This window comes from Heterodontus francisci, unplaced genomic scaffold, assembly GCF_036365525.1.
Source record: "Heterodontus francisci isolate sHetFra1 unplaced genomic scaffold, sHetFra1.hap1 HAP1_SCAFFOLD_1492, whole genome shotgun sequence".
NCBI lineage: Eukaryota > Metazoa > Chordata > Chondrichthyes > Heterodontiformes > Heterodontidae > Heterodontus > Heterodontus francisci.
The window spans coordinates 24,857-49,424 of NW_027142023.1; the positions used below are offsets into that span (position 1 = coordinate 24,857).

The following is a 24,568-nucleotide window of genomic DNA, read 5'->3' on the forward strand; positions in this document are numbered from 1 at the left end:
AGGGCTTTTACACAGTTTCCAGCCGCTCGCTATACTATGGCGCCAGACTCTTACAGAGTGGCCTTTCCTCACGCACCCTTTTGCGTCAGCTGCCCCAAGCAGGGAGTTCTTTGAAGTAGTATGCTCAGCACTCACTAGAAAACAAAAGAAATCTTGTGTCAGTCAGACAGGGTTCTAGGCTGCACCCTGACGCTCGGGGTGGCTGCTCGTTTCCGCTCAGCTGGCTTGCCTTGCGCAAGCTCCGGCTCTTTTTGGCTTCGTCCATGGTTATTGTGGCTTGCGGTCCTGCAGCTGCTCGCCTGCTGGTGCTCGCACATGCTGATTGGAGCAAAGCATTGAATGCCTTGAGGCAGCCGGCCAAGCCGAAGCAGGATTTCCCTGCTGCTCACGGACCAAGTTGAGGGTGGTGCTGAGGAGCTCCTGCCAAACAAGCTAGGCTAACAACCCCAACAACACTGGGGAATTAGCTCAAGTGGTAGAGCGCTCGCTTTGCATGCGAGAGGTAGCGGGATCGATGCCTGCATTCTCCACTTCTTTCTTAGCTCCGCTCCGCTCGGCCAGTTCTTGGCACTCAACAGTGGCGCCGGCTCTTCTTCTCCCAATTGGTTGCACCTGCTCAGCCACAAAGTGCTGAAAAGGCTTCATATCCTTTCTTGTGCTGTGGCAAGCAAGGCTTCTTGACTTTTCCACCTTGGAAAGCTGAGTTGAGTGAAGGGGAAAAGAAAAGGCTTTGCAGCATTGCATACTTTGAGTGCGGATTGCATTGAGGAGCTTCGCATTTTGAGAGTGAAAAATGCCTACGCCGCTATGAAGGCACTTGCCCTGCAAGGAATCAGGCAGCACGGCCAGCTCGCAAGCGCAGAAAGTCACAATGCATAGTTTGTACAAAAACAGCACGAGCCAGGTAGGAGTCGAACCTACAATCTTCTGATCCGTAGTCAGACACGTTATCCATTGCGCCACTGGCCCCAAAGGTACATTTGCACTTGCAGCTCACAGTCTGCACAGCTGCGGTGTTTGCAGCTCCACGGGTGGGAATGGTCAGAGTCGCTTGGTGATCAATCAGCAAAGAGAATCACCTTCACTGCTTCCCTTCCATGCTTGAGCTTGAACAGTGGTGAAGTACACGAGCATGCAAAGCAAGGTTATCCTTAGGTTTCTGCCGCAATTCCAGCTCAAAGGTGCAGCTGCCATTTTGGAGTAAGCAGCAATTAGCCGAAGCCAGTGCTCTTAACTTGACAGGTTGCTTTGAAGGAACATGTTGTCGCCAATGCGCAGAATGTCTCCTTTGCTCTCTGAAAACACCCTGCACACAGCTGTTTCACATGTGCAGCTGCTTCTGTGCGCCAGCAGACCGTTGCTTTTTCTTTCCAAAAAGAGACTTTTTTGATAAAATTTGCAAGCATACATTACATAACAGTTGAAATTTGACATGACATCAAGTGCAATACAGATCAGTTTCTCTCATTACACTACAAGAGGTGCCTCACTGTACTTGCCAGCATTTCACGTGCGACATTCTGTGGTGCGTACAAGCAGCTCCGTGGAGCAGTAACTCTTCCAAACACTCAGTACTTCCTTGGAAGAAAAAGAAGCCTCCTGTCAGTCACACAGGCTTCTCGGCTGCTCCTTCACACTGGTGGCGGTTGCTAGTTTCCGCTCACTTCGCTTGCCTTCCGTCAGCTCCAGCTCTTTTCGGCTTCTTTCATCATTTTTCTGGCTTGCGGTCCTGCAGCTGCTCGCCTGCTGGTGCTCAGACATGCTGACTGGAGCAAAGCATTGAATATGTTCTCGCAGGCGGCCAACCGGAAGCAGGATTTCCTTGCAGGCCGCAGGTCAACTAGGAGGGACACCTGCCAAGCTTCAGTGCGTCCCTCGGGACATAGTCCTGGACCTTGGAATGTGCCAATCGGCAACGCTCGGTCGTCGACAGCTCCTCGCACCGGAAGACCAGCAAAATTCGGACAGACCAAAGTGCGGCTTTCACCGCGTTGAAGTTCCTCTCGCAGCAGTTGATGCTTATCGTGGTGTGCGTCACTTGGCATTGCCAAGTCAGGACTTTCAGATAATGAGAGTGCCTACTGCGCTGAGAAGGGACTTGAGAAAGCGACGCCAAAGGTGGCGCGCCCAAGTAAGTCAGCTTGCCTGGTGTCCCGAGTCATAATGCAAAGTTTGCATAAATCTGCCAGCCAGGAAGGAGTGCACGCTATCAGCTTGCGATCCACAGACGGAAGCCTTATCCATTACACTACTCGCACAAGCTGCGGGGAGCAGCTGGCGGCTCACGGTGCCACAATGCTGCGCCATCAATAGGCGCACAAGGCCCTGAGTGGCCAAAAGTGCATGGCACTAAATCAGCTGCATGTGCCACAACTCCTGCCCCTTCGATAGCTCAGCTGGTAGAGCGGAGGACTGTAGAGGAAAATCAAAACACTGACATCCTTAGGTCGCCGGTTCAATTCCGGCTCGAAGGAACAACGGCCTTTTTCCACTACGTCTGCACAATGCCACAATTTGCTCGAGGCAGCACTCTAAATTTCACAAGTACACAACGCGCTCGGATCTTGCGAACAAGGCGCACCAACCCCCTTTTCCTCTCTCATAACAGCCCGCACACAGTTCTTTCACTTCTGCACTTGCACCTGCTGCTCAGCACACAGCCCTGTACCTCAAAAATACACTTCCGACACAACATTACACAACTCTTCAAATTTCACCTCCGATAAAGTGCAATGCACATCCCTTACTTTCAATACACTACATCAGCTGCCTCACTACACTTGCCGAACTAGCTTATATTTACAATGTACATTTACATTTCATCACCAACATTCTCCGCTGCCACAGCCCCAGGGCTTTTACACAGTTTCCAGCCGCTCGCTATACTATGGCGCCAGACTCTTACAGAGTGGCCTTTCCTCACGCACCCTTTTGCGTCAGCTGCCCCAAGCAGGGAGTTCTTTGAAGTAGTATGCTCAGCACTCACTAGAAAACAAAAGAAATCTTGTGTCAGTCAGACAGGGTTCTAGGCTGCACCCTGACGCTCGGGGTGGCTGCTCGTTTCCGCTCAGCTGGCTTGCCTTGCGCAAGCTCCGGCTCTTTTTGGCTTCGTCCATGGTTATTGTGGCTTGCGGTCCTGCAGCTGCTCGCCTGCTGGTGCTCGCACATGCTGATTGGAGCAAAGCATTGAATGCCTTGAGGCAGCCGGCCAAGCCGAAGCAGGATTTCCCTGCTGCTCACGGACCAAGTTGAGGGTGGTGCTGAGGAGCTCCTGCCAAACAAGCTAGGCTAACAACCCCAACAACACTGGGGAATTAGCTCAAGTGGTAGAGCGCTCGCTATGCATGCGAGAGGTAGCGGGATCGATGCCTGCATTCTCCACTTCTTTCTTCGCTCCGCTCCGCTCGGCCAGTTCTTGGCACTCAACAGTGGCGCCGGCTCTTCTTCTCCCACTTGGTTGCACCTGCTCAGCCACAAAGTGCTGAAAAGGCTTCATATCCTTTCTTGTGCTGTGGCAAGCAAGGCTTCTTGACTTTTCCACCTTGGAAAGCTGAGTTGAGTGAAGGGGAAAAGAAAAGGCTTTGCAGCATTGCATACTTTGAGTGCGGATTGCATTGAGGAGCTTCGCATTTTGAGAGTGAAAAATGCCTACGCCGCTATGAAGGCACTTGCCCTGCAAGGAATCAGGCAGCACGGCCAGCTCGCAAGCGCAGAAAGTCACAATGCATAGTTTGTACAAAAACAGCACGAGCCAGGTAGGAGTCGAACTTACAATCTTCTGATCCGTAGTCAGACACGTTATCCATTGCGCCACTGGCCCCAAAGGTACATTTGCACTTGCAGCTCACAGTCTGCACAGCTGCGGTGTTTGCAGCTCCACGGGTGGGAATGGTCAGAGTCGCTTGGTGATCAATCAGCAAAGAGAATCACCTTCACTGCTTCCCTTCCATGCTTGAGCTTGAACAGTGGTGAAGTACACGAGCATGCAAAGCAAGGTTATCCTTAGGTTTCTGCCGCAATTCCAGCTCAAAGGTGCAGCTGCCATTTTGGAGTAAGCAGCAATTAGCCGAAGCCAGTGCTCTTAACTTGACAGGTTGCTTTGAAGGAACATGTTGTCGCCAATGCGCAGAATGTCTCCTTTGCTCTCTGAAAACACCCTGCACACAGCTGTTTCACATGTGCAGCTGCTTCTGTGCGCCAGCAGACCGTTGCTTTTTCTTTCCAAAAAGAGACTTTTTTGATAACATTTGCAAGCATACATTACATAACAGTTGAAATTTGACATGACATCAAGTGCAATACAGATCAGTTTCTCTCATTACACTACAAGAGGTGCCTCACTGTACTTGCCAGCATTTCACGTGCGACATTCTGTGGTGCGTACAAGCAGCTCCGTGGAGCAGTAACTCTTCCAAACACTCAGTACTTCCTTGGAAGAAAAAGAAGCCTCCTGTCAGTCACACGGGCTTCTCGGCTGCTCCTTCACACTGGTGGCGGTTGCTAGTTTCCGCTCACTTCGCTTGCCTTCCGTCAGCTCCAGCTCTTTTCGGCTTCTTTCATCATTTTTCTGGCTTGCGGTCCTGCAGCTGCTCGCCTGCTGGTGCTCAGACATGCTGACTGGAGCAAAGCATTGAATATGTTCTCGCAGGCGGCCAACCGGAAGCAGGATTTCCTTGCAGGCCGCAGGTCAACTAGGAGGGACACCTGCCAAGCTTCAGTGCGTCCCTCGGGACATAGTCCTGGACCTTGGAATGTACCAATCGGCAACGCTCGGTCGTCGACAGCTCCTCGCACCGGAAGACCAGCAAAATTCGGACAGACCAAAGTGCGGCTTTCACCGCGTTGAAGTTCCTCTCGCAGCAGTTGATGCTTATCGTGGTGTGCGTCACTTGGCATTGCCAAGTCAGGACTTTCAGATAATGAGAGTGCCTACTGCGCTGAGAAGGGACTTGAGAAAGCGACGCCAAAGGTGGCGCGCCCAAGTAAGTCAGCTTGCCTGGTGTCCCGAGTCATAATGCAAAGTTTGCATAAATCTGCCAGCCAGGAAGGAGTGCACGCTATCAGCTTGCGATCCACAGACGGAAGCCTTATCCATTACACTACTCGCACAAGCTGCGGGGAGCAGCTGGCGGCTCACGGTGCCACAATGCTGCGCCATCAATAGGCGCACAAGGCCCTGAGTGGCCAAAAGTGCATGGCACTAAATCAGCTGCATGTGCCACAACTCCTGCCCCTTCGATAGCTCAGCTGGTAGAGCGGAGGACTGTAGAGGAAAATCAAAACACTGACATCCTTAGGTCGCTGGTTCAATTCCGGCTCGAAGGAACAACGGCCTTTTTCCACTACGTCTGCACAATGCCACAATTTGCTCGAGGCAGCACTCTAAATTTCACAAGTACACAACGCGCTCGGATCTTGCGAACAAGGCGCACCAACCCCCTTTTCCTCTCTCATAACAGCCCGCACACAGTTCTTTCACTTCTGCACTTGCACCTGCTGCTCAGCACACAGCCCTGTACCTCAAAAATACACTTCCGACACAACATTACACAACTCTTCAAATTTCACCTCCGATAAAGTGCAATGCACATCCCTTACTTTCAATACACTACATCAGCTGCCTCACTACACTTGCCGAACTAGCTTATATTTACAATGTACATTTACATTTCATCACCAACATTCTCCGCTGCCACAGCCCCAGGGCTTTTACACAGTTTCCAGCCGCTCGCTATACTATGGCGCCAGACTCTTACAGAGTGGCCTTTCCTCACGCACCCTTTTGCGTCAGCTGCCCCAAGCAGGGAGTTCTTTGAAGTAGTATGCTCAGCACTCACTAGAAAACAAAAGAAATCTTGTGTCAGTCAGACAGGGTTCTAGGCTGCACCCTGACGCTCGGGGTGGCTGCTCGTTTCCGCTCAGCTGGCTTGCCTTGCGCAAGCTCCGGCTCTTTTTGGCTTCGTCCATGGTTATTGTGGCTTGCGGTCCTGCAGCTGCTCGCCTGCTGGTGCTCGCACATGCTGATTGGAGCAAAGCATTGAATGCCTTGAGGCAGCCGGCCAAGCCGAAGCAGGATTTCCCTGCTGCTCACGGACCAAGTTGAGGGTGGTGCTGAGGAGCTCCTGCCAAACAAGCTAGGCTAACAACCCCAACAACACTGGGGAATTAGCTCAAGTGGTAGAGCGCTCGCTTTGCATGCGAGAGGTAGCGGGATCGATGCCTGCATTCTCCACTTCTTTCTTAGCTCCGCTCCGCTCGGCCAGTTCTTGGCACTCAACAGTGGCGCCGGCTCTTCTTCTCCCAATTGGTTGCACCTGCTCAGCCACAAAGTGCTGAAAAGGCTTCATATCCTTTCTTGTGCTGTGGCAAGCAAGGCTTCTTGACTTTTCCACCTTGGAAAGCTGAGTTGAGTGAAGGGGAAAAGAAAAGGCTTTGCAGCATTGCATACTTTGAGTGCGGATTGCATTGAGGAGCTTCGCATTTTGAGAGTGAAAAATGCCTACGCCGCTATGAAGGCACTTGCCCTGCAAGGAATCAGGCAGCACGGCCAGCTCGCAAGCGCAGAAAGTCACAATGCATAGTTTGTACAAAAACAGCACGAGCCAGGTAGGAGTCGAACCTACAATCTTCTGATCCGTAGTCAGACACGTTATCCATTGCGCCACTGGCCCCAAAGGTACATTTGCACTTGCAGCTCACAGTCTGCACAGCTGCGGTGTTTGCAGCTCCACGGGTGGGAATGGTCAGAGTCGCTTGGTGATCAATCAGCAAAGAGAATCACCTTCACTGCTTCCCTTCCATGCTTGAGCTTGAACAGTGGTGAAGTACACGAGCATGCAAAGCAAGGTTATCCTTAGGTTTCTGCCGCAATTCCAGCTCAAAGGTGCAGCTGCCATTTTGGAGTAAGCAGCAATTAGCCGAAGCCAGTGCTCTTAACTTGACAGGTTGCTTTGAAGGAACATGTTGTCGCCAATGCGCAGAATGTCTCCTTTGCTCTCTGAAAACACCCTGCACACAGCTGTTTCACATGTGCAGCTGCTTCTGTGCGCCAGCAGACCGTTGCTTTTTCTTTCCAAAAAGAGACTTTTTTGATAAAATTTGCAAGCATACATTACATAACAGTTGAAATTTGACATGACATCAAGTGCAATACAGATCAGTTTCTCTCATTACACTACAAGAGGTGCCTCACTGTACTTGCCAGCATTTCACGTGCGACATTCTGTGGTGCGTACAAGCAGCTCCGTGGAGCAGTAACTCTTCCAAACACTCAGTACTTCCTTGGAAGAAAAAGAAGCCTCCTGTCAGTCACACAGGCTTCTCGGCTGCTCCTTCACACTGGTGGCGGTTGCTAGTTTCCGCTCACTTCGCTTGCCTTCCGTCAGCTCCAGCTCTTTTCGGCTTCTTTCATCATTTTTCTGGCTTGCGGTCCTGCAGCTGCTCGCCTGCTGGTGCTCAGACATGCTGACTGGAGCAAAGCATTGAATATGTTCTCGCAGGCGGCCAACCGGAAGCAGGATTTCCTTGCAGGCCGCAGGTCAACTAGGAGGGACACCTGCCAAGCTTCAGTGCGTCCCTCGGGACATAGTCCTGGACCTTGGAATGTGCCAATCGGCAACGCTCGGTCGTCGACAGCTCCTCGCACCGGAAGACCAGCAAAATTCGGACAGACCAAAGTGCGGCTTTCACCGCGTTGAAGTTCCTCTCGCAGCAGTTGATGCTTATCGTGGTGTGCGTCACTTGGCATTGCCAAGTCAGGACTTTCAGATAATGAGAGTGCCTACTGCGCTGAGAAGGGACTTGAGAAAGCGACGCCAAAGGTGGCGCGCCCAAGTAAGTCAGCTTGCCTGGTGTCCCGAGTCATAATGCAAAGTTTGCATAAATCTGCCAGCCAGGAAGGAGTGCACGCTATCAGCTTGCGATCCACAGACGGAAGCCTTATCCATTACACTACTCGCACAAGCTGCGGGGAGCAGCTGGCGGCTCACGGTGCCACAATGCTGCGCCATCAATAGGCGCACAAGGCCCTGAGTGGCCAAAAGTGCATGGCACTAAATCAGCTGCATGTGCCACAACTCCTGCCCCTTCGATAGCTCAGCTGGTAGAGCGGAGGACTGTAGAGGAAAATCAAAACACTGACATCCTTAGGTCGCCGGTTCAATTCCGGCTCGAAGGAACAACGGCCTTTTTCCACTACGTCTGCACAATGCCACAATTTGCTCGAGGCAGCACTCTAAATTTCACAAGTACACAACGCGCTCGGATCTTGCGAACAAGGCGCACCAACCCCCTTTTCCTCTCTCATAACAGCCCGCACACAGTTCTTTCACTTCTGCACTTGCACCTGCTGCTCAGCACACAGCCCTGTACCTCAAAAATACACTTCCGACACAACATTACACAACTCTTCAAATTTCACCTCCGATAAAGTGCAATGCACATCCCTTACTTTCAATACACTACATCAGCTGCCTCACTACACTTGCCGAACTAGCTTATATTTACAATGTACATTTACATTTCATCACCAACATTCTCCGCTGCCACAGCCCCAGGGCTTTTACACAGTTTCCAGCCGCTCGCTATACTATGGCGCCAGACTCTTACAGAGTGGCCTTTCCTCACGCACCCTTTTGCGTCAGCTGCCCCAAGCAGGGAGTTCTTTGAAGTAGTATGCTCAGCACTCACTAGAAAACAAAAGAAATCTTGTGTCAGTCAGACAGGGTTCTAGGCTGCACCCTGACGCTCGGGGTGGCTGCTCGTTTCCGCTCAGCTGGCTTGCCTTGCGCAAGCTCCGGCTCTTTTTGGCTTCGTCCATGGTTATTGTGGCTTGCGGTCCTGCAGCTGCTCGCCTGCTGGTGCTCGCACATGCTGATTGGAGCAAAGCATTGAATGCCTTGAGGCAGCCGGCCAAGCCGAAGCAGGATTTCCCTGCTGCTCACGGACCAAGTTGAGGGTGGTGCTGAGGAGCTCCTGCCAAACAAGCTAGGCTAACAACCCCAACAACACTGGGGAATTAGCTCAAGTGGTAGAGCGCTCGCTATGCATGCGAGAGGTAGCGGGATCGATGCCTGCATTCTCCACTTCTTTCTTCGCTCCGCTCCGCTCGGCCAGTTCTTGGCACTCAACAGTGGCGCCGGCTCTTCTTCTCCCACTTGGTTGCACCTGCTCAGCCACAAAGTGCTGAAAAGGCTTCATATCCTTTCTTGTGCTGTGGCAAGCAAGGCTTCTTGACTTTTCCACCTTGGAAAGCTGAGTTGAGTGAAGGGGAAAAGAAAAGGCTTTGCAGCATTGCATACTTTGAGTGCGGATTGCATTGAGGAGCTTCGCATTTTGAGAGTGAAAAATGCCTACGCCGCTATGAAGGCACTTGCCCTGCAAGGAATCAGGCAGCACGGCCAGCTCGCAAGCGCAGAAAGTCACAATGCATAGTTTGTACAAAAACAGCACGAGCCAGGTAGGAGTCGAACTTACAATCTTCTGATCCGTAGTCAGACACGTTATCCATTGCGCCACTGGCCCCAAAGGTACATTTGCACTTGCAGCTCACAGTCTGCACAGCTGCGGTGTTTGCAGCTCCACGGGTGGGAATGGTCAGAGTCGCTTGGTGATCAATCAGCAAAGAGAATCACCTTCACTGCTTCCCTTCCATGCTTGAGCTTGAACAGTGGTGAAGTACACGAGCATGCAAAGCAAGGTTATCCTTAGGTTTCTGCCGCAATTCCAGCTCAAAGGTGCAGCTGCCATTTTGGAGTAAGCAGCAATTAGCCGAAGCCAGTGCTCTTAACTTGACAGGTTGCTTTGAAGGAACATGTTGTCGCCAATGCGCAGAATGTCTCCTTTGCTCTCTGAAAACACCCTGCACACAGCTGTTTCACATGTGCAGCTGCTTCTGTGCGCCAGCAGACCGTTGCTTTTTCTTTCCAAAAAGAGACTTTTTTGATAACATTTGCAAGCATACATTACATAACAGTTGAAATTTGACATGACATCAAGTGCAATACAGATCAGTTTCTCTCATTACACTACAAGAGGTGCCTCACTGTACTTGCCAGCATTTCACGTGCGACATTCTGTGGTGCGTACAAGCAGCTCCGTGGAGCAGTAACTCTTCCAAACACTCAGTACTTCCTTGGAAGAAAAAGAAGCCTCCTGTCAGTCACACGGGCTTCTCGGCTGCTCCTTCACACTGGTGGCGGTTGCTAGTTTCCGCTCACTTCGCTTGCCTTCCGTCAGCTCCAGCTCTTTTCGGCTTCTTTCATCATTTTTCTGGCTTGCGGTCCTGCAGCTGCTCGCCTGCTGGTGCTCAGACATGCTGACTGGAGCAAAGCATTGAATATGTTCTCGCAGGCGGCCAACCGGAAGCAGGATTTCCTTGCAGGCCGCAGGTCAACTAGGAGGGACACCTGCCAAGCTTCAGTGCGTCCCTCGGGACATAGTCCTGGACCTTGGAATGTACCAATCGGCAACGCTCGGTCGTCGACAGCTCCTCGCACCGGAAGACCAGCAAAATTCGGACAGACCAAAGTGCGGCTTTCACCGCGTTGAAGTTCCTCTCGCAGCAGTTGATGCTTATCGTGGTGTGCGTCACTTGGCATTGCCAAGTCAGGACTTTCAGATAATGAGAGTGCCTACTGCGCTGAGAAGGGACTTGAGAAAGCGACGCCAAAGGTGGCGCGCCCAAGTAAGTCAGCTTGCCTGGTGTCCCGAGTCATAATGCAAAGTTTGCATAAATCTGCCAGCCAGGAAGGAGTGCACGCTATCAGCTTGCGATCCACAGACGGAAGCCTTATCCATTACACTACTCGCACAAGCTGCGGGGAGCAGCTGGCGGCTCACGGTGCCACAATGCTGCGCCATCAATAGGCGCACAAGGCCCTGAGTGGCCAAAAGTGCATGGCACTAAATCAGCTGCATGTGCCACAACTCCTGCCCCTTCGATAGCTCAGCTGGTAGAGCGGAGGACTGTAGAGGAAAATCAAAACACTGACATCCTTAGGTCGCTGGTTCAATTCCGGCTCGAAGGAACAACGGCCTTTTTCCACTACGTCTGCACAATGCCACAATTTGCTCGAGGCAGCACTCTAAATTTCACAAGTACACAACGCGCTCGGATCTTGCGAACAAGGCGCACCAACCCCCTTTTCCTCTCTCATAACAGCCCGCACACAGTTCTTTCACTTCTGCACTTGCACCTGCTGCTCAGCACACAGCCCTGTACCTCAAAAATACACTTCCGACACAACATTACACAACTCTTCAAATTTCACCTCCGATAAAGTGCAATGCACATCCCTTACTTTCAATACACTACATCAGCTGCCTCACTACACTTGCCGAACTAGCTTATATTTACAATGTACATTTACATTTCATCACCAACATTCTCCGCTGCCACAGCCCCAGGGCTTTTACACAGTTTCCAGCCGCTCGCTATACTATGGCGCCAGACTCTTACAGAGTGGCCTTTCCTCACGCACCCTTTTGCGTCAGCTGCCCCAAGCAGGGAGTTCTTTGAAGTAGTATGCTCAGCACTCACTAGAAAACAAAAGAAATCTTGTGTCAGTCAGACAGGGTTCTAGGCTGCACCCTGACGCTCGGGGTGGCTGCTCGTTTCCGCTCAGCTGGCTTGCCTTGCGCAAGCTCCGGCTCTTTTTGGCTTCGTCCATGGTTATTGTGGCTTGCGGTCCTGCAGCTGCTCGCCTGCTGGTGCTCGCACATGCTGATTGGAGCAAAGCATTGAATGCCTTGAGGCAGCCGGCCAAGCCGAAGCAGGATTTCCCTGCTGCTCACGGACCAAGTTGAGGGTGGTGCTGAGGAGCTCCTGCCAAACAAGCTAGGCTAACAACCCCAACAACACTGGGGAATTAGCTCAAGTGGTAGAGCGCTCGCTTTGCATGCGAGAGGTAGCGGGATCGATGCCTGCATTCTCCACTTCTTTCTTAGCTCCGCTCCGCTCGGCCAGTTCTTGGCACTCAACAGTGGCGCCGGCTCTTCTTCTCCCAATTGGTTGCACCTGCTCAGCCACAAAGTGCTGAAAAGGCTTCATATCCTTTCTTGTGCTGTGGCAAGCAAGGCTTCTTGACTTTTCCACCTTGGAAAGCTGAGTTGAGTGAAGGGGAAAAGAAAAGGCTTTGCAGCATTGCATACTTTGAGTGCGGATTGCATTGAGGAGCTTCGCATTTTGAGAGTGAAAAATGCCTACGCCGCTATGAAGGCACTTGCCCTGCAAGGAATCAGGCAGCACGGCCAGCTCGCAAGCGCAGAAAGTCACAATGCATAGTTTGTACAAAAACAGCACGAGCCAGGTAGGAGTCGAACCTACAATCTTCTGATCCGTAGTCAGACACGTTATCCATTGCGCCACTGGCCCCAAAGGTACATTTGCACTTGCAGCTCACAGTCTGCACAGCTGCGGTGTTTGCAGCTCCACGGGTGGGAATGGTCAGAGTCGCTTGGTGATCAATCAGCAAAGAGAATCACCTTCACTGCTTCCCTTCCATGCTTGAGCTTGAACAGTGGTGAAGTACACGAGCATGCAAAGCAAGGTTATCCTTAGGTTTCTGCCGCAATTCCAGCTCAAAGGTGCAGCTGCCATTTTGGAGTAAGCAGCAATTAGCCGAAGCCAGTGCTCTTAACTTGACAGGTTGCTTTGAAGGAACATGTTGTCGCCAATGCGCAGAATGTCTCCTTTGCTCTCTGAAAACACCCTGCACACAGCTGTTTCACATGTGCAGCTGCTTCTGTGCGCCAGCAGACCGTTGCTTTTTCTTTCCAAAAAGAGACTTTTTTGATAAAATTTGCAAGCATACATTACATAACAGTTGAAATTTGACATGACATCAAGTGCAATACAGATCAGTTTCTCTCATTACACTACAAGAGGTGCCTCACTGTACTTGCCAGCATTTCACGTGCGACATTCTGTGGTGCGTACAAGCAGCTCCGTGGAGCAGTAACTCTTCCAAACACTCAGTACTTCCTTGGAAGAAAAAGAAGCCTCCTGTCAGTCACACAGGCTTCTCGGCTGCTCCTTCACACTGGTGGCGGTTGCTAGTTTCCGCTCACTTCGCTTGCCTTCCGTCAGCTCCAGCTCTTTTCGGCTTCTTTCATCATTTTTCTGGCTTGCGGTCCTGCAGCTGCTCGCCTGCTGGTGCTCAGACATGCTGACTGGAGCAAAGCATTGAATATGTTCTCGCAGGCGGCCAACCGGAAGCAGGATTTCCTTGCAGGCCGCAGGTCAACTAGGAGGGACACCTGCCAAGCTTCAGTGCGTCCCTCGGGACATAGTCCTGGACCTTGGAATGTGCCAATCGGCAACGCTCGGTCGTCGACAGCTCCTCGCACCGGAAGACCAGCAAAATTCGGACAGACCAAAGTGCGGCTTTCACCGCGTTGAAGTTCCTCTCGCAGCAGTTGATGCTTATCGTGGTGTGCGTCACTTGGCATTGCCAAGTCAGGACTTTCAGATAATGAGAGTGCCTACTGCGCTGAGAAGGGACTTGAGAAAGCGACGCCAAAGGTGGCGCGCCCAAGTAAGTCAGCTTGCCTGGTGTCCCGAGTCATAATGCAAAGTTTGCATAAATCTGCCAGCCAGGAAGGAGTGCACGCTATCAGCTTGCGATCCACAGACGGAAGCCTTATCCATTACACTACTCGCACAAGCTGCGGGGAGCAGCTGGCGGCTCACGGTGCCACAATGCTGCGCCATCAATAGGCGCACAAGGCCCTGAGTGGCCAAAAGTGCATGGCACTAAATCAGCTGCATGTGCCACAACTCCTGCCCCTTCGATAGCTCAGCTGGTAGAGCGGAGGACTGTAGAGGAAAATCAAAACACTGACATCCTTAGGTCGCCGGTTCAATTCCGGCTCGAAGGAACAACGGCCTTTTTCCACTACGTCTGCACAATGCCACAATTTGCTCGAGGCAGCACTCTAAATTTCACAAGTACACAACGCGCTCGGATCTTGCGAACAAGGCGCACCAACCCCCTTTTCCTCTCTCATAACAGCCCGCACACAGTTCTTTCACTTCTGCACTTGCACCTGCTGCTCAGCACACAGCCCTGTACCTCAAAAATACACTTCCGACACAACATTACACAACTCTTCAAATTTCACCTCCGATAAAGTGCAATGCACATCCCTTACTTTCAATACACTACATCAGCTGCCTCACTACACTTGCCGAACTAGCTTATATTTACAATGTACATTTACATTTCATCACCAACATTCTCCGCTGCCACAGCCCCAGGGCTTTTACACAGTTTCCAGCCGCTCGCTATACTATGGCGCCAGACTCTTACAGAGTGGCCTTTCCTCACGCACCCTTTTGCGTCAGCTGCCCCAAGCAGGGAGTTCTTTGAAGTAGTATGCTCAGCACTCACTAGAAAACAAAAGAAATCTTGTGTCAGTCAGACAGGGTTCTAGGCTGCACCCTGACGCTCGGGGTGGCTGCTCGTTTCCGCTCAGCTGGCTTGCCTTGCGCAAGCTCCGGCTCTTTTTGGCTTCGTCCATGGTTATTGTGGCTTGCGGTCCTGCAGCTGCTCGCCTGCTGGTGCTCGCACATGCTGATTGGAGCAAAGCATTGAATGCCTTGAGGCAGCCGGCCAAGCCGAAGCAGGATTTCCCTGCTGCTCACGGACCAAGTTGAGGGTGGTGCTGAGGAGCTCCTGCCAAACAAGCTAGGCTAACAACCCCAACAACACTGGGGAATTAGCTCAAGTGGTAGAGCGCTCGCTATGCATGCGAGAGGTAGCGGGATCGATGCCTGCATTCTCCACTTCTTTCTTCGCTCCGCTCCGCTCGGCCAGTTCTTGGCACTCAACAGTGGCGCCGGCTCTTCTTCTCCCACTTGGTTGCACCTGCTCAGCCACAAAGTGCTGAAAAGGCTTCATATCCTTTCTTGTGCTGTGGCAAGCAAGGCTTCTTGACTTTTCCACCTTGGAAAGCTGAGTTGAGTGAAGGGGAAAAGAAAAGGCTTTGCAGCATTGCATACTTTGAGTGCGGATTGCATTGAGGAGCTTCGCATTTTGAGAGTGAAAAATGCCTACGCCGCTATGAAGGCACTTGCCCTGCAAGGAATCAGGCAGCACGGCCAGCTCGCAAGCGCAGAAAGTCACAATGCATAGTTTGTACAAAAACAGCACGAGCCAGGTAGGAGTCGAACTTACAATCTTCTGATCCGTAGTCAGACACGTTATCCATTGCGCCACTGGCCCCAAAGGTACATTTGCACTTGCAGCTCACAGTCTGCACAGCTGCGGTGTTTGCAGCTCCACGGGTGGGAATGGTCAGAGTCGCTTGGTGATCAATCAGCAAAGAGAATCACCTTCACTGCTTCCCTTCCATGCTTGAGCTTGAACAGTGGTGAAGTACACGAGCATGCAAAGCAAGGTTATCCTTAGGTTTCTGCCGCAATTCCAGCTCAAAGGTGCAGCTGCCATTTTGGAGTAAGCAGCAATTAGCCGAAGCCAGTGCTCTTAACTTGACAGGTTGCTTTGAAGGAACATGTTGTCGCCAATGCGCAGAATGTCTCCTTTGCTCTCTGAAAACACCCTGCACACAGCTGTTTCACATGTGCAGCTGCTTCTGTGCGCCAGCAGACCGTTGCTTTTTCTTTCCAAAAAGAGACTTTTTTGATAACATTTGCAAGCATACATTACATAACAGTTGAAATTTGACATGACATCAAGTGCAATACAGATCAGTTTCTCTCATTACACTACAAGAGGTGCCTCACTGTACTTGCCAGCATTTCACGTGCGACATTCTGTGGTGCGTACAAGCAGCTCCGTGGAGCAGTAACTCTTCCAAACACTCAGTACTTCCTTGGAAGAAAAAGAAGCCTCCTGTCAGTCACACAGGCTTCTCGGCTGCTCCTTCACACTGGTGGCGGTTGCTAGTTTCCGCTCACTTCGCTTGCCTTCCGTCAGCTCCAGCTCTTTTCGGCTTCTTTCATCATTTTCCTGGCTTGCGGTCCTGCAGCTGCTCGCCTGCTGGTGCTCAGACATGCTGACTGGAGCAAAGCATTGAATATGTTCTCGCAGGCGGCCAACCGGAAGCAGGATTTCCTTGCAGGCCGCAGGTCAACTAGGAGGGACACCTGCCAAGCTTCAGTGCGTCCCTCGGGACATAGTCCTGGACCTTGGAATGTGCCAATCGGCAACGCTCGGTCGTCGACAGCTCCTCGCACCGGAAGACCAGCAAAATTCGGACAGACCAAAGTGCGGCTTTCACCGCGTTGAAGTTCCTCTCGCAGCAGTTGATGCTTATCGTGGTGTGCGTCACTTGGCATTGCCAAGTCAGGACTTTCAGATAATGAGAGTGCCTACTGCGCTGAGAAGGGACTTGAGAAAGCGACGCCAAAGGTGGCGCGCCCAAGTAAGTCAGCTTGCCTGGTGTCCCGAGTCATAATGCAAAGTTTGCATAAATCTGCCAGCCAGGAAGGAGTGCACGCTATCAGCTTGCGATCCACAGACGGAAGCCTTATCCATTACACTACTCGCACAAGCTGCGGGGAGCAGCTGGCGGCTCACGGTGCCACAGTGCTGCGCCATCAATAGGCGCACAAGGCCCTGAGTGGCCAAAAGTGCATGGCACTAAATCAGCTGCATGTGCCACAACTCCTGCCCCTTCGATAGCTCAGCTGGTAGAGCGGAGGACTGTAGAGGAAAATCAAAACACTGACATCCTTAGGTCGCCGGTTCAATTCCGGCTCGAAGGAACAACGGCCTTTTTCCACTACGTCTGCACAATGCCACAATTTGCTCGAGGCAGCACTCTAAATTTCACAAGTACACAACGCGCTCGGATCTTGCGAACAAGGCGCACCAACCCCCTTTTCCTCTCTCATAACAGCCCGCACACAGTTCTTTCACTTCTGCACTTGCACCTGCTGCTCAGCACACAGCCCTGTACCTCAAAAATACACTTCCGACACAACATTACACAACTCTTCAAATTTCACCTCCGATAAAGTGCAATGCACATCCCTTACTTTCAATACACTACATCAGCTGCCTCACTACACTTGCCGAACTAGCTTATATTTACAATGTACATTTACATTTCATCACCAACATTCTCCGCTGCCACAGCCCCAGGGCTTTTACACAGTTTCCAGCCGCTCGCTATACTATGGCGCCAGACTCTTACAGAGTGGCCTTTCCTCACGCACCCTTTTGCGTCAGCTGCCCCAAGCAGGGAGTTCTTTGAAGTAGTATGCTCAGCACTCACTAGAAAACAAAAGAAATCTTGTGTCAGTCAGACAGGGTTCTAGGCTGCACCCTGACGCTCGGGGTGGCTGCTCGTTTCCGCTCAGCTGGCTTGCCTTGCGCAAGCTCCGGCTCTTTTTGGCTTCGTCCATGGTTATTGTGGCTTGCGGTCCTGCAGCTGCTCGCCTGCTGGTGCTCGCACATGCTGATTGGAGCAAAGCATTGAATGCCTTGAGGCAGCCGGCCAAGCCGAAGCAGGATTTCCCTGCTGCTCACGGACCAAGTTGAGGGTGGTGCTGAGGAGCTCCTGCCAAACAAGCTAGGCTAACAACCCCAACAACACTGGGGAATTAGCTCAAGTGGTAGAGCGCTCGCTTTGCATGCGAGAGGTAGCGGGATCGATGCCTGCATTCTCCACTTCTTTCTTCGCTCCGCTCCGCTCGGCCAGTTCTTGGCACTCAACAGTGGCGCCGGCTCTTCTTCTCCCACTTGGTTGCACCTGCTCAGCCACAAAGTGCTGAAAAGGCTTCATATCCTTTCTTGTGCTGTGGCAAGCAAGGCTTCTTGACTTTTCCACCTTGGAAAGCTGAGTTGAGTGAAGGGGAAAAGAAAAGGCTTTGCAGCATTGCATACTTTGAGTGCGGATTGCATTGAGGAGCTTCGCATTTTGAGAGTGAAAAATGCCTACGCCGCTATGAAGGCACTTGCCCTGCAAGGAATCAGGCAGCACGGCCAGCTCGCAAGCGCAGAAAGTCACAATGCATAGTTTGTACAAAAACAGCACGAGCCAGGTAGGAGTCGAACCTACAATCTTCTGATCCGTAGTCAGACACGTTATCCATTGCGCCACTGGCCCCAAAGGTACATTTGCACTTGCAGCTCACAGTCTGCACAGCTGCGGTGTTTGCAGCTCCACGGGTGGGAATGGTCAGAGTCGCTTGGTGATCAATCAGCAAAGAGAATCACCTTCACTGCTTCCCTTCCATGCTTGAGCTTGAACAGTGGTGAAGTACACGAGCATGCAAAGCAAGGTTATCCTTAGGTTTCTGCCGCAATTCCAGCTCAAAGGTGCAGCTGCCATTTTGGAGTAAGCAGCAATTAGCCGAAGCCAGTGCTCTTAACTTGACAGGTTGCTTTGAAGGAACATGTTGTCGCCAATGCGCAGAATGTCTCCTTTGCTCTCTGAAAACACCCTGCACACAGCTGTTTCACATGTGCAGCTGCTTCTGTGCGCCAGCAGACCGTTGCTTTTTCTTTCCAAAAAGAGACTTTTTTGATAACATTTGCAAGCATACATTACATAACAGTTGAAATTTGACATGACATCAAGTGCAATACAGATCAGTTTCTCTCATTACACTACAAGAGGTGCCTCACTGTACTTGCCAGCATTTCACGTGCGACATTCTGTGGTGCGTACAAGCAGCTCCGTGGAGCAGTAACTCTTCCAAACACTCAGTACTTCCTTGGAAGAAAAAGAAGCCTCCTGTCAGTCACACAGGCTTCTCGGCTGCTCCTTCACACTGGTGGCGGTTGCTAGTTTCCGCTCACTTCGCTTGCCTTCCGTCAGCTCCAGCTCTTTTCGGCTTCTTTCATCATTTTCCTGGCTTGCGGTCCTGCAGCTGCTCGCCTGCTGGTGCTCAGACATGCTGACTGGAGCAAAGCATTGAATATGTTCTCGCAGGCGGCCAACCGGAAGCAGGATTTCCTTGCAGGCCGCAGGTCAACTAGGAGGGACACCTGCCAAGCTTCAGTGCGTCCCTCGGGACATAGTCCTGGACCTTGGAATGTGCCAATCGGCAACGCTCGGTCGTCGACAGCTCCTCGCACCGGAAGACCAGCAAAATTCGGACAGACCAAAGTGCGGCTTTCACCGCGTTGAAGTTCCTCTCGCAGCAGTTGATGCTTATCGTGGTGTGCGTCACTTGGCATTGCCAAGTCAGGACTTTCAGATAATGAGAGTGCCTACTGCGCTGAGAAGGGACTTGAGAAAGCGACGCCAAAGGTGGCGCGCCCAAGTAAGTCAGCTTGCCTGGTGTCCCGAGTCATAATGCAAAGTTTGCATAAATCTGCCAGCCAGGAAGGAGTGCACGCTATCAGCTTGCGATCCACAGACGGAAGCCTTATCCATTACACTACTCGCACAAGCTGCGGGGAGCAGCTGGCGGCTCACGGTGCCACAGTGCTGCGCCATCAATAGGCGCACAAGGCCCTGAGTGGCCAAAAGTGCATGGCACTAAATCAGCTGCATGTGCCACAACTCCTGCCCCTTCGATAGCTCAGCTGGTAGAGCGGAGGACTGTAGAGGAAAATCAAAACACTGACATCCTTAGGTCGCCGGTTCAATTCCGGCTCGAAGGAACAACGGCCTTTTTCCACTACGTCTGCACAATGCCACAATTTGCTCGAGGCAGCACTCTAAATTTCACAAGTACACAACGCGCTCGGATCTTGCGAACAAGGCGCACCAACCCCCTTTTCCTCTCTCATAACAGCCCGCACACAGTTCTTTCACTTCTGCACTTGCACCTGCTGCTCAGCACACAGCCCTGTACCTCAAAAATACACTTCCGACACAACATTACACAACTCTTCAAATTTCACCTCCGATAAAGTGCAATGCACATCCCTTACTTTCAATACACTACATCAGCTGCCTCACTACACTTGCCGAACTAGCTTATATTTACAATGTACATTTACATTTCATCACCAACATTCTCCGCTGCCACAGCCCCAGGGCTTTTACACAGTTTCCAGCCGCTCGCTATACTATGGCGCCAGACTCTTACAGAGTGGCCTTTCCTCACGCACCCTTTTGCGTCAGCTGCCCCAAGCAGGGAGTTCTTTGAAGTAGTATGCTCAGCACTCACTAGAAAACAAAAGAAATCTTGTGTCAGTCAGACAGGGTTCTAGGCTGCACCCTGACGCTCGGGGTGGCTGCTCGTTTCCGCTCAGCTGGCTTGCCTTGCGCAAGCTCCGGCTCTTTTTGGCTTCGTCCATGGTTATTGTGGCTTGCGGTCCTGCAGCTGCTCGCCTGCTGGTGCTCGCACATGCTGATTGGAGCAAAGCATTGAATGCCTTGAGGCAGCCGGCCAAGCCGAAGCAGGATTTCCCTGCTGCTCACGGACCAAGTTGAGGGTGGTGCTGAGGAGCTCCTGCCAAACAAGCTAGGCTAACAACCCCAACAACACTGGGGAATTAGCTCAAGTGGTAGAGCGCTCGCTTTGCATGCGAGAGGTAGCGGGATCGATGCCTGCATTCTCCACTTCTTTCTTCGCTCCGCTCCGCTCGGCCAGTTCTTGGCACTCAACAGTGGCGCCGGCTCTTCTTCTCCCACTTGGTTGCACCTGCTCAGCCACAAAGTGCTGAAAAGGCTTCATATCCTTTCTTGTGCTGTGGCAAGCAAGGCTTCTTGACTTTTCCACCTTGGAAAGCTGAGTTGAGTGAAGGGGAAAAGAAAAGGCTTTGCAGCATTGCATACTTTGAGTGCGGATTGCATTGAGGAGCTTCGCATTTTGAGAGTGAAAAATGCCTACGCCGCTATGAAGGCACTTGCCCTGCAAGGAATCAGGCAGCACGGCCAGCTCGCAAGCGCAGAAAGTCACAATGCATAGTTTGTACAAAAACAGCACGAGCCAGGTAGGAGTCGAACCTACAATCTTCTGATCCGTAGTCAGACACGTTATCCATTGCGCCACTGGCCCCAAAGGTACATTTGCACTTGCAGCTCACAGTCTGCACAGCTGCGGTGTTTGCAGCTCCACGGGTGGGAATGGTCAGAGTCGCTTGGTGATCAATCAGCAAAGAGAATCACCTTCACTGCTTCCCTTCCATGCTTGAGCTTGAACAGTGGTGAAGTACACGAGCATGCAAAGCAAGGTTATCCTTAGGTTTCTGCCGCAATTCCAGCTCAAAGGTGCAGCTGCCATTTTGGAGTAAGCAGCAATTAGCCGAAGCCAGTGCTCTTAACTTGACAGGTTGCTTTGAAGGAACATGTTGTCGCCAATGCGCAGAATGTCTCCTTTGCTCTCTGAAAACACCCTGCACACAGCTGTTTCACATGTGCAGCTGCTTCTGTGCGCCAGCAGACCGTTGCTTTTTCTTTCCAAAAAGAGACTTTTTTGATAACATTTGCAAGCATACATTACATAACAGTTGAAATTTGACATGACATCAAGTGCAATACAGATCAGTTTCTCTCATTACACTACAAGAGGTGCCTCACTGTACTTGCCAGCATTTCACGTGCGACATTCTGTGGTGCGTACAAGCAGCTCCGTGGAGCAGTAACTCTTCCAAACACTCAGTACTTCCTTGGAAGAAAAAGAAGCCTCCTGTCAGTCACACAGGCTTCTCGGCTGCTCCTTCACACTGGTGGCGGTTGCTAGTTTCCGCTCACTTCGCTTGCCTTCCGTCAGCTCCAGCTCTTTTCGGCTTCTTTCATCATTTTCCTGGCTTGCGGTCCTGCAGCTGCTCGCCTGCTGGTGCTCAGACATGCTGACTGGAGCAAAGCATTGAATATGTTCTCGCAGGCGGCCAACCGGAAGCAGGATTTCCTTGCAGGCCGCAGGTCAACTAGGAGGGACACCTGCCAAGCTTCAGTGCGTCCCTCGGGACATAGTCCTGGACCTTGGAATGTGCCAATCGGCAACGCTCGGTCGTCGACAGCTCCTCGCACCGGAAGACCAGCAAAATTCGGACAGACCAAAGTGCGGCTTTCACCGCGTTGAAGTTCCTCTCGCAGCAGTTGATGCTTATCGTGGTGTGCGTCACTTGGCATTGCCAAGTCAGGACTTTCAGATAATGAGAGTGCCTACTGCGCTGAGAAGGGACTTGAGAAAGCGACGCCAAAGGTGGCGCGCCCAAGTAAGTCAGCTTGCCTGGTGTCCCGAGTCATAATGCAAAGTTTGCATAAATCTGCCAGCCAGGAAGGAGTGCACGCTATCAGCTTGCGATCCACAGACGGAAGCCTTATCCATTACACTACTCGCACAAGCTGCGGGGAGCAGCTGGCGGCTCACGGTGCCACAGTGCTGCGCCATCAATAGGCGCACAAGGCCCTGAGTGGCCAAAAGTGCATGGCACTAAATCAGCTGCATGTGCCACAACTCCTGCCCCTTCGATAGCTCAGCTGGTAGAGCGGAGGACTGTAGAGGAAAATCAAAACACTGACATCCTTAGGTCGCCGGTTCAATTGCGGCTCGAAGGAACAACGGCCTTTTTCCACTACGTCTGCACAATGCCACAATTTGCTCGAGGCAGCACTCTAAATTTCACAAGTACACAACGCGCTCGGATCTTGCGAACAAGGCGCACCAACCCCCTTTTCCTCTCTCATAACAGCCCGCACACAGTTCTTTCACTTCTGCACTTGCACCTGCTGCTCAGCACACAGCCCTGTACCTCAAAAATACACTTCCGACACAACATTACACAACTCTTCAAATTTCACCTCCGATAAAGTGCAATGCACATCCCTTACTTTCAATACACTACATCAGCTGCCTCACTACACTTGCCGAACTAGCTTATATTTACAATGTACATTTACATTTCATCACCAACATTCTCCGCTGCCACAGCCCCAGGGCTTTTACACAGTTTCCAGCCGCTCGCTATACTATGGCGCCAGACTCTTACAGAGTGGCCTTTCCTCACGCACCCTTTTGCGTCAGCTGCCCCAAGCAGGGAGTTCTTTGAAGTAGTATGCTCAGCACTCACTAGAAAACAAAAGAAATCTTGTGTCAGTCAGACAGGGTTCTAGGCTGCACCCTGACGCTCGGGGTGGCTGCTCGTTTCCGCTCAGCTGGCTTGCCTTGCGCAAGCTCCGGCTCTTTTTGGCTTCGTCCATGGTTATTGTGGCTTGCGGTCCTGCAGCTGCTCGCCTGCTGGTGCTCGCACATGCTGATTGGAGCAAAGCATTGAATGCCTTGAGGCAGCCGGCCAAGCCGAAGCAGGATTTCCCTGCTGCTCACGGACCAAGTTGAGGGTGGTGCTGAGGAGCTCCTGCCAAACAAGCTAGGCTAACAACCCCAACAACACTGGGGAATTAGCTCAAGTGGTAGAGCGCTCGCTTTGCATGCGAGAGGTAGCGGGATCGATGCCTGCATTCTCCACTTCTTTCTTCGCTCCGCTCCGCTCGGCCAGTTCTTGGCACTCAACAGTGGCGCCGGCTCTTCTTCTCCCACTTGGTTGCACCTGCTCAGCCACAAAGTGCTGAAAAGGCTTCATATCCTTTCTTGTGCTGTGGCAAGCAAGGCTTCTTGACTTTTCCACCTTGGAAAGCTGAGTTGAGTGAAGGGGAAAAGAAAAGGCTTTGCAGCATTGCATACTTTGAGTGCGGATTGCATTGAGGAGCTTCGCATTTTGAGAGTGAAAAATGCCTACGCCGCTATGAAGGCACTTGCCCTGCAAGGAATCAGGCAGCACGGCCAGCTCGCAAGCGCAGAAAGTCACAATGCATAGTTTGTACAAAAACAGCACGAGCCAGGTAGGAGTCGAACCTACAATCTTCTGATCCGTAGTCAGACACGTTATCCATTGCGCCACTGGCCCCAAAGGTACATTTGCACTTGCAGCTCACAGTCTGCACAGCTGCGGTGTTTGCAGCTCCACGGGTGGGAATGGTCAGAGTCGCTTGGTGATCAATCAGCAAAGAGAATCACCTTCACTGCTTCCCTTCCATGCTTGAGCTTGAACAGTGGTGAAGTACACGAGCATGCAAAGCAAGGTTATCCTTAGGTTTCTGCCGCAATTCCAGCTCAAAGGTGCAGCTGCCATTTTGGAGTAAGCAGCAATTAGCCGAAGCCAGTGCTCTTAACTTGACAGGTTGCTTTGAAGGAACATGTTGTCGCCAATGCGCAGAATGTCTCCTTTGCTCTCTGAAAACACCCTGCACACAGCTGTTTCACATGTGCAGCTGCTTCTGTGCGCCAGCAGACCGTTGCTTTTTCTTTCCAAAAAGAGACTTTTTTGATAACATTTGCAAGCATACATTACATAACAGTTGAAATTTGACATGACATCAAGTGCAATACAGATCAGTTTCTCTCATTACACTACAAGAGGTGCCTCACTGTACTTGCCAGCATTTCACGTGCGACATTCTGTGGTGCGTACAAGCAGCTCCGTGGAGCAGTAACTCTTCCAAACACTCAGTACTTCCTTGGAAGAAAAAGAAGCCTCCTGTCAGTCACACAGGCTTCTCGGCTGCTCCTTCACACTGGTGGCGGTTGCTAGTTTCCGCTCACTTCGCTTGCCTTCCGTCAGCTCCAGCTCTTTTCGGCTTCTTTCATCATTTTCCTGGCTTGCGGTCCTGCAGCTGCTCGCCTGCTGGTGCTCAGACA

The 24,568-nt window shown here is 51.6% G+C and overlaps 17 non-coding genes across 17 annotated transcripts; 8 read left to right on the forward strand and 9 right to left on the reverse strand.

Annotated features, from left to right (window-relative positions):
- Positions 1-896: 896 nt before the first annotated feature.
- On the reverse strand, positions 897-969 carry trnar-acg (transfer RNA arginine (anticodon ACG)). Its single transcript has one exon. It is a non-coding gene; the product is annotated as a tRNA-Arg (tRNA).
- A 1,412-nt stretch (positions 970-2,381) lies between these two features.
- On the forward strand, positions 2,382-2,474 carry trnay-gua (transfer RNA tyrosine (anticodon GUA)). The gene is made up of 2 exons: positions 2,382-2,418; positions 2,439-2,474. It is a non-coding gene; the product is annotated as a tRNA-Tyr (tRNA).
- Positions 2,475-3,747: 1,273 nt separating this feature from the next.
- trnar-acg (transfer RNA arginine (anticodon ACG)) lies at positions 3,748-3,820 on the reverse strand. Its single transcript has one exon. It is a non-coding gene; the product is annotated as a tRNA-Arg (tRNA).
- A 1,412-nt stretch (positions 3,821-5,232) lies between these two features.
- Positions 5,233-5,325, forward strand: trnay-gua (transfer RNA tyrosine (anticodon GUA)). The gene is made up of 2 exons: positions 5,233-5,269; positions 5,290-5,325. It is a non-coding gene; the product is annotated as a tRNA-Tyr (tRNA).
- Positions 5,326-6,598: 1,273 nt separating this feature from the next.
- On the reverse strand, positions 6,599-6,671 carry trnar-acg (transfer RNA arginine (anticodon ACG)). Its single transcript has one exon. It is a non-coding gene; the product is annotated as a tRNA-Arg (tRNA).
- A 1,412-nt stretch (positions 6,672-8,083) lies between these two features.
- trnay-gua (transfer RNA tyrosine (anticodon GUA)) lies at positions 8,084-8,176 on the forward strand. The gene is made up of 2 exons: positions 8,084-8,120; positions 8,141-8,176. It is a non-coding gene; the product is annotated as a tRNA-Tyr (tRNA).
- A 1,273-nt stretch (positions 8,177-9,449) lies between these two features.
- On the reverse strand, positions 9,450-9,522 carry trnar-acg (transfer RNA arginine (anticodon ACG)). Its single transcript has one exon. It is a non-coding gene; the product is annotated as a tRNA-Arg (tRNA).
- A 1,412-nt stretch (positions 9,523-10,934) lies between these two features.
- On the forward strand, positions 10,935-11,027 carry trnay-gua (transfer RNA tyrosine (anticodon GUA)). Its single transcript has 2 exons — positions 10,935-10,971; positions 10,992-11,027. It is a non-coding gene; the product is annotated as a tRNA-Tyr (tRNA).
- Positions 11,028-12,300: 1,273 nt separating this feature from the next.
- trnar-acg (transfer RNA arginine (anticodon ACG)) lies at positions 12,301-12,373 on the reverse strand. Its single transcript has one exon. It is a non-coding gene; the product is annotated as a tRNA-Arg (tRNA).
- A 1,412-nt stretch (positions 12,374-13,785) lies between these two features.
- trnay-gua (transfer RNA tyrosine (anticodon GUA)) lies at positions 13,786-13,878 on the forward strand. The gene is made up of 2 exons: positions 13,786-13,822; positions 13,843-13,878. It is a non-coding gene; the product is annotated as a tRNA-Tyr (tRNA).
- A 1,273-nt stretch (positions 13,879-15,151) lies between these two features.
- Positions 15,152-15,224, reverse strand: trnar-acg (transfer RNA arginine (anticodon ACG)). The gene has a single exon. It is a non-coding gene; the product is annotated as a tRNA-Arg (tRNA).
- Positions 15,225-16,636: 1,412 nt separating this feature from the next.
- On the forward strand, positions 16,637-16,729 carry trnay-gua (transfer RNA tyrosine (anticodon GUA)). The gene is made up of 2 exons: positions 16,637-16,673; positions 16,694-16,729. It is a non-coding gene; the product is annotated as a tRNA-Tyr (tRNA).
- A 1,273-nt stretch (positions 16,730-18,002) lies between these two features.
- Positions 18,003-18,075, reverse strand: trnar-acg (transfer RNA arginine (anticodon ACG)). Its single transcript has one exon. It is a non-coding gene; the product is annotated as a tRNA-Arg (tRNA).
- Positions 18,076-19,487: 1,412 nt separating this feature from the next.
- trnay-gua (transfer RNA tyrosine (anticodon GUA)) lies at positions 19,488-19,580 on the forward strand. Its single transcript has 2 exons — positions 19,488-19,524; positions 19,545-19,580. It is a non-coding gene; the product is annotated as a tRNA-Tyr (tRNA).
- A 1,273-nt stretch (positions 19,581-20,853) lies between these two features.
- Positions 20,854-20,926, reverse strand: trnar-acg (transfer RNA arginine (anticodon ACG)). The gene has a single exon. It is a non-coding gene; the product is annotated as a tRNA-Arg (tRNA).
- A 1,412-nt stretch (positions 20,927-22,338) lies between these two features.
- On the forward strand, positions 22,339-22,431 carry trnay-gua (transfer RNA tyrosine (anticodon GUA)). The gene is made up of 2 exons: positions 22,339-22,375; positions 22,396-22,431. It is a non-coding gene; the product is annotated as a tRNA-Tyr (tRNA).
- Positions 22,432-23,704: 1,273 nt separating this feature from the next.
- Positions 23,705-23,777, reverse strand: trnar-acg (transfer RNA arginine (anticodon ACG)). Its single transcript has one exon. It is a non-coding gene; the product is annotated as a tRNA-Arg (tRNA).
- Positions 23,778-24,568: the final 791 nt, after the last annotated feature.